Here is an 11,887-nt window from a genome sequence, read left to right on the forward strand (position 1 = left end):
GAAGGCATGGCATCTGCCGTAATTGTAATTGTGTCTTTCACACTAAGCAAAGTGCCAGGCACGTAGTAGTATTCAGTAGACACGTGTTGAAATCAGTTAAGGGGTTTCACAGATCTTTTTTCAGGTATCTAAGCTATTCATTCCAATCCCTAAGACATTGCTGACTTCAGGTAAAAATTGCTCTAATATCAGCTTTGTTCTGTGTGGTTCAACTTAACACATTTAAGAGAAGTATTGAAAACAAATGTCCGTGCAAAACATCATGAAATATAAATTACACCGTAAAGTGAAATTTCAGTATCAGTGTTTACTGAATAATTTCCTTTTCTTCAGTATCACAGTGATTTTTCCCCAGTAACTACTTAGAAAGTTAAAAAGTTGAACACTATCATAAAAAGGAGATCTTATTATATGGAACAAACACTTAAGATAACAAAATTCAGTGCCACTTCTGTGAATCTGAATTTAAACACTAAATCTTTGGTTGAGTTCTATCTCTCATTCCTTTTGTTGTGGTTTTATTTTATATCAAACCTTTTTCCAGAGACAAATAATAGTTTGGAGTTTGGCTTCTTGCTGCTTTAGTAAGAGATTTTATTTGGTTTACATGACCTGTTTTACTTCTAAAATATGAGTACATCAATCCTGTAGTACTTCATCGCTTCCAAGTCAGAAAAGATGATTTTTTGCACAGTTTTTTTTTCTTTTTGGTACAGGGGATTGAATTCAGGACCTTGCCCTTTAGAGTCAGGTGCCAGCACCATTGAGCTAAATCCCTGCCCCTGATTTTTTTCATAGTTTGACTTTCATCCTAAAAGAGTGGTCCAATATGCCAGTTATACAAAAACAGGTGCTATTTAAATCCATCTTTAAAAAATTGCAAACAAAAGAGTGATTGCTGATGAAGGAAGATGCCAAGATTTCTTTGTATTCTCCAGAGGAAATTGAGTAGACAAGTAACCTGGGGTCCCCTCCTTTCCTGTGGATGGGCAGGCTAGGAGAATTACTCCATCAAATGCAAGGGGCAGGAAGTAAGAGGTGCTGCTCCCCGGATTTGGTCAAGAAGCTCTCATTCAGGCATGAGGTCTCTCCCAAGCTGTTTGGGTTTCTAGGAAGGAGACACTTTGCCATTGCTGCTGATTGTGACCATGAAGGAAGTTTTTATTAAAAGCTGCTGCATAGATTAAAGGCTGAATTGAAATGTTAATACAACGCACTTCTTTTGGGGGAAAATCTGCTGTCATAAAAATTCACTCCAATAGGGATTTGTATTTATTTTAATATGCTTTAGAGGAGCAGCAACTTTTCCAATGTCTAAATTATTTATGATGTATTTCCCCAAATGCTATTCTTTTTCATTTTTCTGTCTGCTTTAGCACATGCTCTCCTATTGCTTACTTTGTATCATTACCATGTCTTCTGTTTTATGTCAAAGGACATAGTTAGTTTCATTCTAGGATCTTCTCACAGAGCCTGGAATTTGCCATATTTTAACTCCTGCCACATTTTAAATCACGAATTCTGTCAGCAGGAGTTTTGCTTACAACTCATAGACCAAGTGTAATCTACTCAATGTTCTCATAGACTCGAGTCCTAGAATGGGCCTTCTAGAATGTTCCATGTAGGGCAGTTGAACCTATGGTGTGCATGTTATTTGTTTTTCTTTTAAGATGAAAGATGTTAATATGTGACTTTTTTAAACTAAAATTTCAATATGCAGGTTTAATTGCATTGTTGGCACTTAGTGGTTTGGCTTGCAGTTCGCCATCACTGATCTAGGGACTGTAGAACAACAAGAAAGATGGCTGGAAATCTTCCCTCCCTTTGAGAGGCTACACGGGTGCAAAGAACCAATTTTCACAGAATTATATGAAAGTAATAAACTACCAGTTTATTTCCTGCTAATGTAGTTGTTAGTGTATCAAAATATTAAAACTTCTAGAAATAACTGTTTTGAGGTAAGATTTCATATGTTTGGAATGAAACAGTATCAATTAAGATGATTAAAGCAAATATATTAATCCAGAATTCAAGTGCAGTGCTTGAAATTGTGTAGTACACAGTATTATCTCTTTTTTCAAAGTGTTAAATATATCTGTGCCTCCACATTCTGCCCACTTTCCTTCAGTGATAAAATATGGATTTTTCCCAAAGACAGTAAAAGGTGTTGCCTAAAATAGAAGCATTTTAAAGTTTCCTAGTATAGGAGGTAGAGAATCAGACTGTTCCTAAAAATTCCATGCTTAGTACTATGAATCCTGATGTGTCAACTTTATTGGATCAACACCTAGCAGGTTAGTGAAGCAAGCTCCTAGGTGTGCCTGGGTGGGTAGTGGAGGCTTGACCTTAGGTACTATGCATGGTCCCTTGCCTGTTCCTCTCTGGCACTGTTCACCTTTTCTACTTCCCAGCTGCTATGAACTAAGCAACTTTGATCTACTGTGTCCTTCTGTCATGAGGTTTCTCATTGGTGCCTGCTGACCATGGACTGCATGTCCCAAAACCATGAACTAAATTAAGCCTCTCCTCTCTTGAGTTGTAGGTGTCAGAATTTGTGTCTCAGTGATGAGAAAACTGACTAGTACACTTAGTATAAATTATCCTTGCCAAGATAGTAATGTTAGGCTTTCTGTCTGGTTATGTACCTGCACATATTGCCTGTGTATCTGAGTAAAGAAAATGTCAATGACTATGACCCAAAGCTATGATTCTAGGCCTGTTTTGTAGAGGCAGTGATAGTAGAACATGTTTGTGAATCTGATGAGAGCTAATGATCCCTTCCCAGAAAAGTAAATGGATAGACACAGTTTTCAGTGTAAGTTCAAAGGGTTCATGGATTCTTAATGCCTATCCATAAGTACCTTAATAGTGGACCTTAAAAGATAAGGGACATAGTAAAATCCCACCTTAATTAAACATGTCCATAGAGCTGTAAAGAGCATCAGTCTGTGTTATTTATGCAGCTCACTGAGGCAAGTTCTAGGATGGCCTTTCAAATAAACTTCTGCATCCAGGGTAACTGCGTCCAATAACCACTGACCAGTTTTACTGACTGTTAACTCCTTCAGGGGGATCACTGGCAGCAGGATGTGGCTCCTCTCCCCCTAATTTTGCCCTCTGCCCTCCCCCCCTTTTTTCTGCTCATACTTTTCTATATTATATTTTGGACATTGGATATTTTAACAATTTCTAGAAATATGCCCAAATTTACAAGTTAGAATCTATGGGATGTGACAGTACACTTTTATTAGGGGCACACACAAAAAAACATTTTTGGATTTCCCTGCTGGATTCACTGAGCTCATTGCCATCATCTTTATGAGCTAGAAAAGTTCTCTAAGTTCCTTGCAAAATGTATGCTAAGCTAAGTCTGTTGGCCATCCCCCATTTACCCCTAGTGAAAGTTATTTAGATTTACATTTAAGAATATATAAATTATTCAAGAAAAAGAGTTTATCTAGATCCCTAGGGAGCTAACCTTCCCTGCCTCGCTCCCTCCCTTACTTCCAACCTATTCTTGTTCTTTTGGTTTTTGGGGGAAAAGTAGGTTAATTCCTCAGTTGATTGCAGTCAGTTTTAATTTTCTTCACTAATCAAGACTTGAAGTAGTTCTTAGCAGTTTCCACTAGAAGTTTAGAGCAATCTTTAAGTTGCTTTAAGCACAAAGAGAGGATATCTTTGCAATACTCTTCAACTCTTGCAACTTCAGAATTGGAAGCATCCTAGCTAAGTGAAAATGTAAGCTTGGGGTGTAGCAGCTGCATTCTACAGGGCTCCACATTGACCTGCAGCCTTTGGATTAGACATGGAACTCTAATTCTCTTAGCCTTGTCACACCTCATTCTGAAGTACTGTGCAATTTAGGTGGGGCTCCCAGTAAAGTAGGAAGTGACTAAATTTTGTTAAACAGACTGGGTCAGGCATTATGAGAGAAATAGGAGGAACAGAAGAATGCACTCTAAAATTCCAAATAGTTCTTTTTAAAGAATTTCTCTCTTCTGGCATGAAACCATAATCTATGATGAGTTCAGGTACTTAGGAAGACATTTGATGTGTATAGTCAAATGCCTGGATTGTTGTTCAAACGGTGTGGCTTTATGCCATGATCCTCAAACATGATCTAAGTGTATATGGGACCAAGGGATCTTTTATTTGCTCGTGAGAAATGGTTTTTGTTTAGATGAAGATGGAACACACAGATTGTTCTTTGCCTAGTTCTCAATGCCCATTGGCCTCAGATCATGATTACTGCAGTACAGACCAACAAGAAAGGAGGTTATCACTTCATGAGTGAGGTGAATTCCTTAACACATTTCCAAATTCAAGACCAGGTCTTGACACATATTTCTGTTTACTACCAATAACATGAATGCAGTCAATTCCTGGCCTTACCAGCTCTGGATCACATGACTCAATAATTTAAAAGTTTGTCTAGAGAACTCATGTGTTTGAAATAATGTATACTGTGAAATTTTATCGATATGTCTTTTAGTCCATGGTGTTCATTTTTCCTAATTATACCTTGCATAAAATTAAAAAGCATTGAACATATCTTCATCTACCCTTTTATTGGAGTGGGCTGGGCTTTGATACCACCACAAGATGGGTTTATGAAAACTAGATAAAGCTGGTAGTCTGTTGTGCCTGGCAATCCTCAAAACTTATTCTTACTAAGTTTAAGGTGTTATTTACAATGAGAAATAGTTGATTTTTGAATGTATGAATAGTCAGGTACAAATGTGGAAATACTGTAGACAAAAATATTTCAATATATTTTTGCAAAAAGGAATACTAGACAACTTTGAGCCACTTAGGAGTAGAGTGAACCCAAGGAAATATCTAGGGGTGATGTAAGAAAGAATGCATCTTAAGAATAATATATTTTTAGATTTTTCTATAAAAGCAGATATTTTATTGCCTTTATTTTTGGAGGTATGATACATTATCTACTGCAGATAGTATAACTACAACTGGAATCTGTCTGACCTTATTCTGAAATGGCCATAACCCACATATTTTTCAGTGGCTCTTGGTGATGTACCCAACTGGCGAATGCTAAATCTGATGCAGTCCAGTCCTGTGTGCTGCTATCGCTACACAGTTTTGCATCTTACTTTATGTGTAAGAAAGCATATGGAAACATAAAGTACTACGTAAACTATTAAGCAGTCAAAATCACATGCAATAAGATGCTTCACTTATAGATATTTATGGATCTTTAGGAGAGAAGAAATTCTTTTAGGAGGAGAGAGGGCCAGGGCTTTTCCTTGAGATTGGGACTTCTTAAGGCTTGTGTTTTCAGCACACTTTAGGACTAAGCAGGGATGGAAATACTGTAAATTTCTTCAATGTGTTTTTTCCCATTGTTACCAGTCTATAACAATGAACTTAATGGAATCCTCCGTATGCAATTTTTCTATATTTAAAGCCAGTATCAGTCCACCAGAATAAAGATGCTCTTATATTTTATCTTCGCATGTGATAGCTCAGCAAATGTGGCTGGCGATGGGGAGTTGTCAAGATACTGAAATGCAGGTTTTGGATTAATGGGAATACCTCCATCAGACAGTGATAAAAAATGGGAAACTAATGGTGCATAGCATTTTTTATCCTTCAGACTAAGAATGTACAATCTAATGAATTAATATGGCAAGTTTTTTTCCCTGTGCTATCAATAGTTGAGATAATGTATTCTGTGCATGAACAGCACTCTGGGCATTTTCATAGAAACCTAGCCCCTACCAGCAGTCTTCTGTTTGGGTATTGTCTTCTTGCTTTGCTTTCTCGTCTAGCAGTCAGAGGCCAGAACTAGGGAAGTAGGTGAGGAGTTGAATGGGAAATCTTGTAAACCAGCTAGAGAGGTCAAGTTGGAGTGTGTGTTGGGAACATCCATCATGGCCATGGCCCCCAGCCCGTTTCACCTATCAGGACCCACCTGCACACAGCACTGGAGAGGTGGCCTTTCAAAGCTGGTTGGATGAGAGGCAGACACCAGCCCTGCAATGGACCAGATCTACCTGTGTAAAACTGGGAGTGCGGATTTGTAGCCCAAGGTGAACAAGTAGGAGGAGGTATACTTGGTGAGCGAAACCTCCATTAGCAGTGGTTCTGATGGCACTGTCTGAGGTCGAATTAATGAGCAAAAATGTTGTATGGAGGAAGTAAACAGAGGCACAGAGGGCATTATGGAGGAGATAACAGGGTCCAACTGACAGAGAAAAGTGTGTGTGTGAGAATAAATGAATAAGAGGAGGAGAGGAAAAGAGGACCATACTTTACAACCCTTCCTATAGACATGTTGTTTCTCCATGTGTAAAGAAAATAGTCCTTTATGTACTTTGAGTTTCTGCTTACTGATCCCTGGCATTCTCCTCCTCAAACTAACCTCTGCTCACTCTAAAAGTGTCTCTGCTCATTCATAACTACCCTGAATGTCTGCATGGGCACTTTTCTAAGCATGAAAACTCAGGGAGAGGGTACTTGTACTTGAGACTTTCTTGCATAAAAGGACTTTAAGATAACAGAACTGGTTTTCTTGAAATGGGGCTGTAAGAGGCAATATCTGGGTCAGTGTTGGGTGTACACCTCCTATCTCTAGTGGGGTCTGGAGGGACTTTACTAGGACTATAACTTATTGCCAGGAGGATGCCTGTTTGCCAGTCATGGTGAGCTTCTCTGTCTCCTCACTTAAAGGGAGGAGAAGTCACCTATGTGACTAACAGCAGAGGGAAGGGGGATCAGATCCAGGCATTCCAGAGGTCGAAGCCAAGAGCAACCCCTCCTCCCTGCATAACGTTAGTTCTTGGAAAGCAGCACCACTTTCTACATCTTATGGAGGCTGGGACATTTGTCAGTTTTCACCATGGCAGTGGGGTCCCCAAGCCTGGGTCATGCCTTGACCTTTGCATGATTTCCCAGAAAGACTGCTCTACCCTCATGATTGCCTCTGCCATGTACACTGAAGCCCTGGCCTGTCTCGCTGTCAGATGAGGCTTTTCTCTAGACCTGGGCAGCCTGATGAGAACTAGACAGAATCTTTGATCTCAGTTTCTGATTCTTAGGTGCATGACAGCTACTATCTTCATCTGTCTTTGGCTTCTTGTTGATTCTCCGTTCCCTTGAGCGGCTCTCGGCATGTCCGTATCTAGTCTGTTTTGCCTTCCTGCTTTTGAAAATCCTGAAGTTAGACTTCACAAAACTTAACAACACATGAGCCAGAATCATGCGTGTCCTAGAATGGCAGAAATGCAGTTTGAAATAGATCAGAATACCCCAAATATATTTTGGTATCCTAAACACTATCTAACACTCAGAATAGGCATGTGATTCACGGGGTATATGCATAATAAATGAGTTTATTTTTAAAGTACTTAGTACAGAGCCTGGCACTCTAATAACTTTATGGTTAAACAATCATAAAGATGTTTACTTATATTTATTAAGCTTATAAAAGGTTTGGGCTTTAAGCGAATGATTAAACATGGAAGAAAATGAATGCATTTCATGTTTAAGGCATACAAATCCTTCGAAACATGCTTTTCTGACTGACAACATGCTGAGGGAACCATATGCTTTTATTTTGTATCCAAAAGGCTGAAACTTTCCGCTTTTGGGTAGGTGACCCCTTGTACCACTTCTCCAATTCCTTCTCTAGTTAAGTCTTTTGAGTCGTGTGGGTTGGAAAGAGATATAAATACCAAATAATAAAACCCATACATCAACTGTAAGTGTATTGTACACTTACAAACTATCTTAGCTTTTGACTTAATCAGTGGGAACATTTATCCCCCTATGGGTGGACAACTCTGATTGAAATATTCTGCAATTAATGTCAGTATACTACCAAGCCACTCTGGGTAGCATTCCTGTGAATAATTTCAGAAGAAAGGGGACTTGCAATCCCATGGGCTGTGAGGCAAGTATTACTTTCATAAAAGAAAAGAAAAAGCCGGCATTATTTTCTTTGGGGCCATTGTTTGGAAGCTGAATGTTTTAATGTAATTGATCTAGGTCTACAAGAAAATTCTTCCAAACAAAGCTATAGTCTTAGTCTCTGCTCTTTTCAAAACCCACATCAAAAGGCTGACTTTGTCTTCTCAAGTGTAAGGTGACCAGACTGGTTCTAACTCATTATACTTTATAATATTGCACCCAGTCTCCCTTACAAATGTGCCAGGATCTAAGTCCACAGCCCATGCATTTTCTTGGGCTTCTTGGCACAAATAGCAAAGAACAAAGCAGCTAAGGGAATTATGGGCTGCAAAACCACAGAAATATCTAGCCCATGATTGAGGGAAAAGCTGGGAAGAAGAAAAATAACAGAAGTGGTGGAGATGTTGCTGGTGGTAATGTGTATTCATTTGCCCCTCACAAATTATAATTTTTCTTTTCATCTGTTAAGGGAAGCTGCAATTACTTCTCTCTGACCCCAATGTAAAACATTCTTCTTCCTATAAGGAATTCTTTCTTGTCTTCTTTTCTCATCCATCTGTTCCCATGTTAAAGACAATTCTTCCCCAGGCTCTTGTCTTTTGTCTCCCTTAAACATAATTCCCCATTCTCACTAGTGTTTACTTTAAAGCCCTTGCCAATGAATATGCTTTATGAAGCTGTCTGTAGACTCTGATGGCATAAAAAATAATCCTCACAACATCTCACTTAACTGTTTTTGTTATTTTAGCTCATTAATTCCACGTCTGAGTGCACTTTTTTTAATAATATAGATTGATCTTTGTTTTCTTTTGTTGTGCTTGGGATCAAACTCAGGGCCATGAGCCACATTCCCAACCTAGGTAGATTTTTCCTTGTAATTCCAGCATGCTATACCATGCTCTGTATGCATTATTTGCTCAGTAAAATTCAGGCTGTGAAAGCAAGACAGGAAGGCTGCATGTTGAATCACTGCCTAGTATACACAGATCTCTCATGGGATAAAGGATGCAATTATTTCCATGGAAACTATAAGTTATTTATGACATGAGCAATTTTCCCTCAGTCTTACCTGAGAAGCAAGGTACCAGGTTATGCTTTAAATTGCTTTACATTCAGGAATACCAGTGGCTCATTGGTTTTTCTATAGACTGCTGAAACTGTTCCCTGATTTCTCTACCTCCACAACAATCTTCACTCAACTTCACCACTCACAAAGGCAAATGTCTATAAAATTTTCTATACAATTTTTATAAATTTCTATAAAGTTCAGTGGGTCCCATTGTTTATAGAAGAAAAGCCCAAATCCTCCAGTGTGATACACAAGGCTCCATTTTCTGTTCTGCAGCAACCTTCCTCTGCATCACTCACCTGCTCTCTCTTCATCCTGACCCAACTCCCCCAGACTAATCTCAGCATCCTCCTTGTCACATTATTTTTAAACTTCCCTTTAGCAGACTTCCTATTGAGAGAGGAACATCTTTCCCACTCCTGTCTTCAGCAGGAAGAGTTTCTCCTAAGCACATCCTCTCAAAACATTCTTTGGCTCTTTACTCAGTTGGCCACCAGGTAAATTTGAGAACAATACCAGGCCTTTTCCTCAGGGCATCCGCCTGCCTAAACTGTTAGATTTTCCCTGCCTTGAGATGGCTTCTGCATAAAACAACAGCCTTCTCCTTCCCATAATGCCCTGCTTCCCATTTAGCATATGGCTTCTTCCACCAAAGGACAACCTTCTTCTTCCCAAAATGCCCCTCTTCCTGCCAAAAGAGTAACCTGGTACTTGCTACCTCCCCAACAACGAGTGATGTCACAGACTCCTCCAATCCCTTACTGCTACATCACTCGGCTTCACCCCAGCTCCTGTAAGAAGCGCTCCCTGTCTTAGCCATATTGCTTTCTCTCCTTTGTTCAGCGACAGCCCGCCAAATCCTCCCCATAATAAAAGCTTGTTATGGATCCGATTTTCGGCTCTTTTGTAACACTAATGACTTCCCAGGCCTTCAGAGGCCCTGCCCAGATGTGCAGAGAGCTGAGGAGGTGAAGGCTCACTGTGGGGGTTCTGCTTGCTTTTTGGTGTTGCCCATCCTATGTGGCCATTGGACCTAAAGCCAGTCTGCCCTTCTGTGCCCTATAAGTAATAAACATGATATTTTGGGTTCTACCCAGTACCACTTTTATTTCTCAGATTGCTTAGGATTTGCACAAAGTTGGGTGCTATTTTATTTTAGCTCCTCAGGGACTCCAACTCAAAGTCTAGTTTAAATGTTTGAGCCCTGTACAATGCTCTCAGACACTGTTAATTTTTTATTCTTTTGTAGTCACATCATTCACTTTTTGCTGCTGTTGTTGTTGCACTGGGGATTAAACCTAGAGCTTCATACATGCCAGGCAAAGAATGTATCACTGAGCTACCCCTATCCCTTTCCTATTTTATGAGACAGGGTTGCACTAAGCTGCCCAGGCTGGCCTGGTAATCACGATCCTCCAGCCTCAGCCTCCCAAGTAGCTGAGATTACAGGAGTGTGCCATGCATCCAAGCCATTGTTCACCTGTTAAAACATGTGCTTTGGCAGTTGTTTTATTCTGCCTTGCTTTGATGAGAGGTTTTTTATTTTTATTTATTTTTCCCTGGTACCAGGGATTGAACTTGAGTCCTTGCACTTGCAAGGCAGGCCACCGAACAGCTGAGCTAAATCCCCGGCCCGATGAGAGTTTTTGTTAGCTTCTTCTGACAGAGACTTCACCTTTCTTAGGTAACATTCTGATATCAGTGCCCCAACACTCAAAGGTAGTTCAAACACTCGTGAATATAGCAAAAATATAACTCAAAATACTTAGGAGAGATCTCTTGGGACTAGTTCAACTGAAGGGACAGGAATATATTGACAGTTACAAAGGGACTGGCTGTCATATGTCAAAACTATTGCCATGTCCAATGGAAGATGGTGATGACAGTCATCTGGAGGGCCCCGAGCTGTCTTCTCACAGGCCTTCACTGTCGGGCCTCAGCAGTGGTCAGAGACTTGCAGCAGGAACTGGTGAGTGCGCCCATGTCACCTCTCCTTCTCGGTAGGTTACACTTGGAGAAACCCAGATTCTCAGGGATTGGATGGTCTATTTGAGTTTGGCTGTGCTGCACTTTAAATGGAAGATTTGATATTTTTCAGAATTGGACCCAGCTTGGGGAACAAAGTGTCTTGGCCCCGGAGAGACAGATGTAAACAAAGGTTTACATTCTTCCCCTCACTGGAAGGATGCCCATGAAGCTATTATTTCCTCTGGCTGAAATGAATAGGAACTATGTGACTGAAATGGAAACTGAATTCTGTTCCCACTGAGGCGATTGATATGCTTTAGCAGCTAAGGTACAATGGGCAAGGATGACCTTCAGTCACGAGAAAGGTCATGAATATAACTATAATTACTTACTGCTGTCATTATACCTAAGACTAAGGAAAGTCGTCATTTTGGATCAGTGATTTTTCTGGATTATTTAGGATGCCATTTTGTGGGTCTAATTTCTCACAGTTGAGAAAATTAATAGTTTTATTTGATCATCTGGGTATATTTATCCAAAGCTTTTTCAAATCTTTGCTGTAACTAAATCCTCACTGGGAAAGGTGGGAAAACCTTCCTTTGGTTTCACATTTCCACGTGGAGGGTGTTTCATTAGCGTGACACAACTAGCCTCTGATTGTCCTTTTCTGCTCTTCTCATGTAAAGCTGAATAACCAATTGGTGTGGCTGTTGCCTCTTGATTGGAGAGGGCTAATGACTAAAAATCCTTCAGCAAGGGGAATTATAATTCTTTTCTACCAGGACCAGTGTTAGTCAATGATTGTGACGCAGAGTTGGGTTATACCGTAATGGATCTCTTTGTGCTCTAATGCTAAGAATTATAATGCCGCCCTTTCTGTTTGTGGTGGTCATTTTGCAGCAGCAGCTAATAAAGTTG

General features: G+C 39.9%; 1 protein-coding gene across 31 annotated transcripts in view; it reads right to left on the minus strand.

Annotated features, from left to right (window-relative positions):
• Trpm3 (transient receptor potential cation channel subfamily M member 3) overlaps positions 1-11,887 on the minus strand; it is a 506,665-nt gene that overhangs the window by 203,145 nt on the left and 291,633 nt on the right. The gene's annotated exons all lie outside the window — the stretch shown is intronic.

This window comes from Fukomys damarensis, unplaced genomic scaffold, assembly GCF_012274545.1.
Source record: "Fukomys damarensis isolate Sample0158 unplaced genomic scaffold, DMR_v1.0_HiC HiC_scaffold_31, whole genome shotgun sequence".
NCBI classification, from domain to species: domain Eukaryota; kingdom Metazoa; phylum Chordata; class Mammalia; order Rodentia; family Bathyergidae; genus Fukomys; species Fukomys damarensis.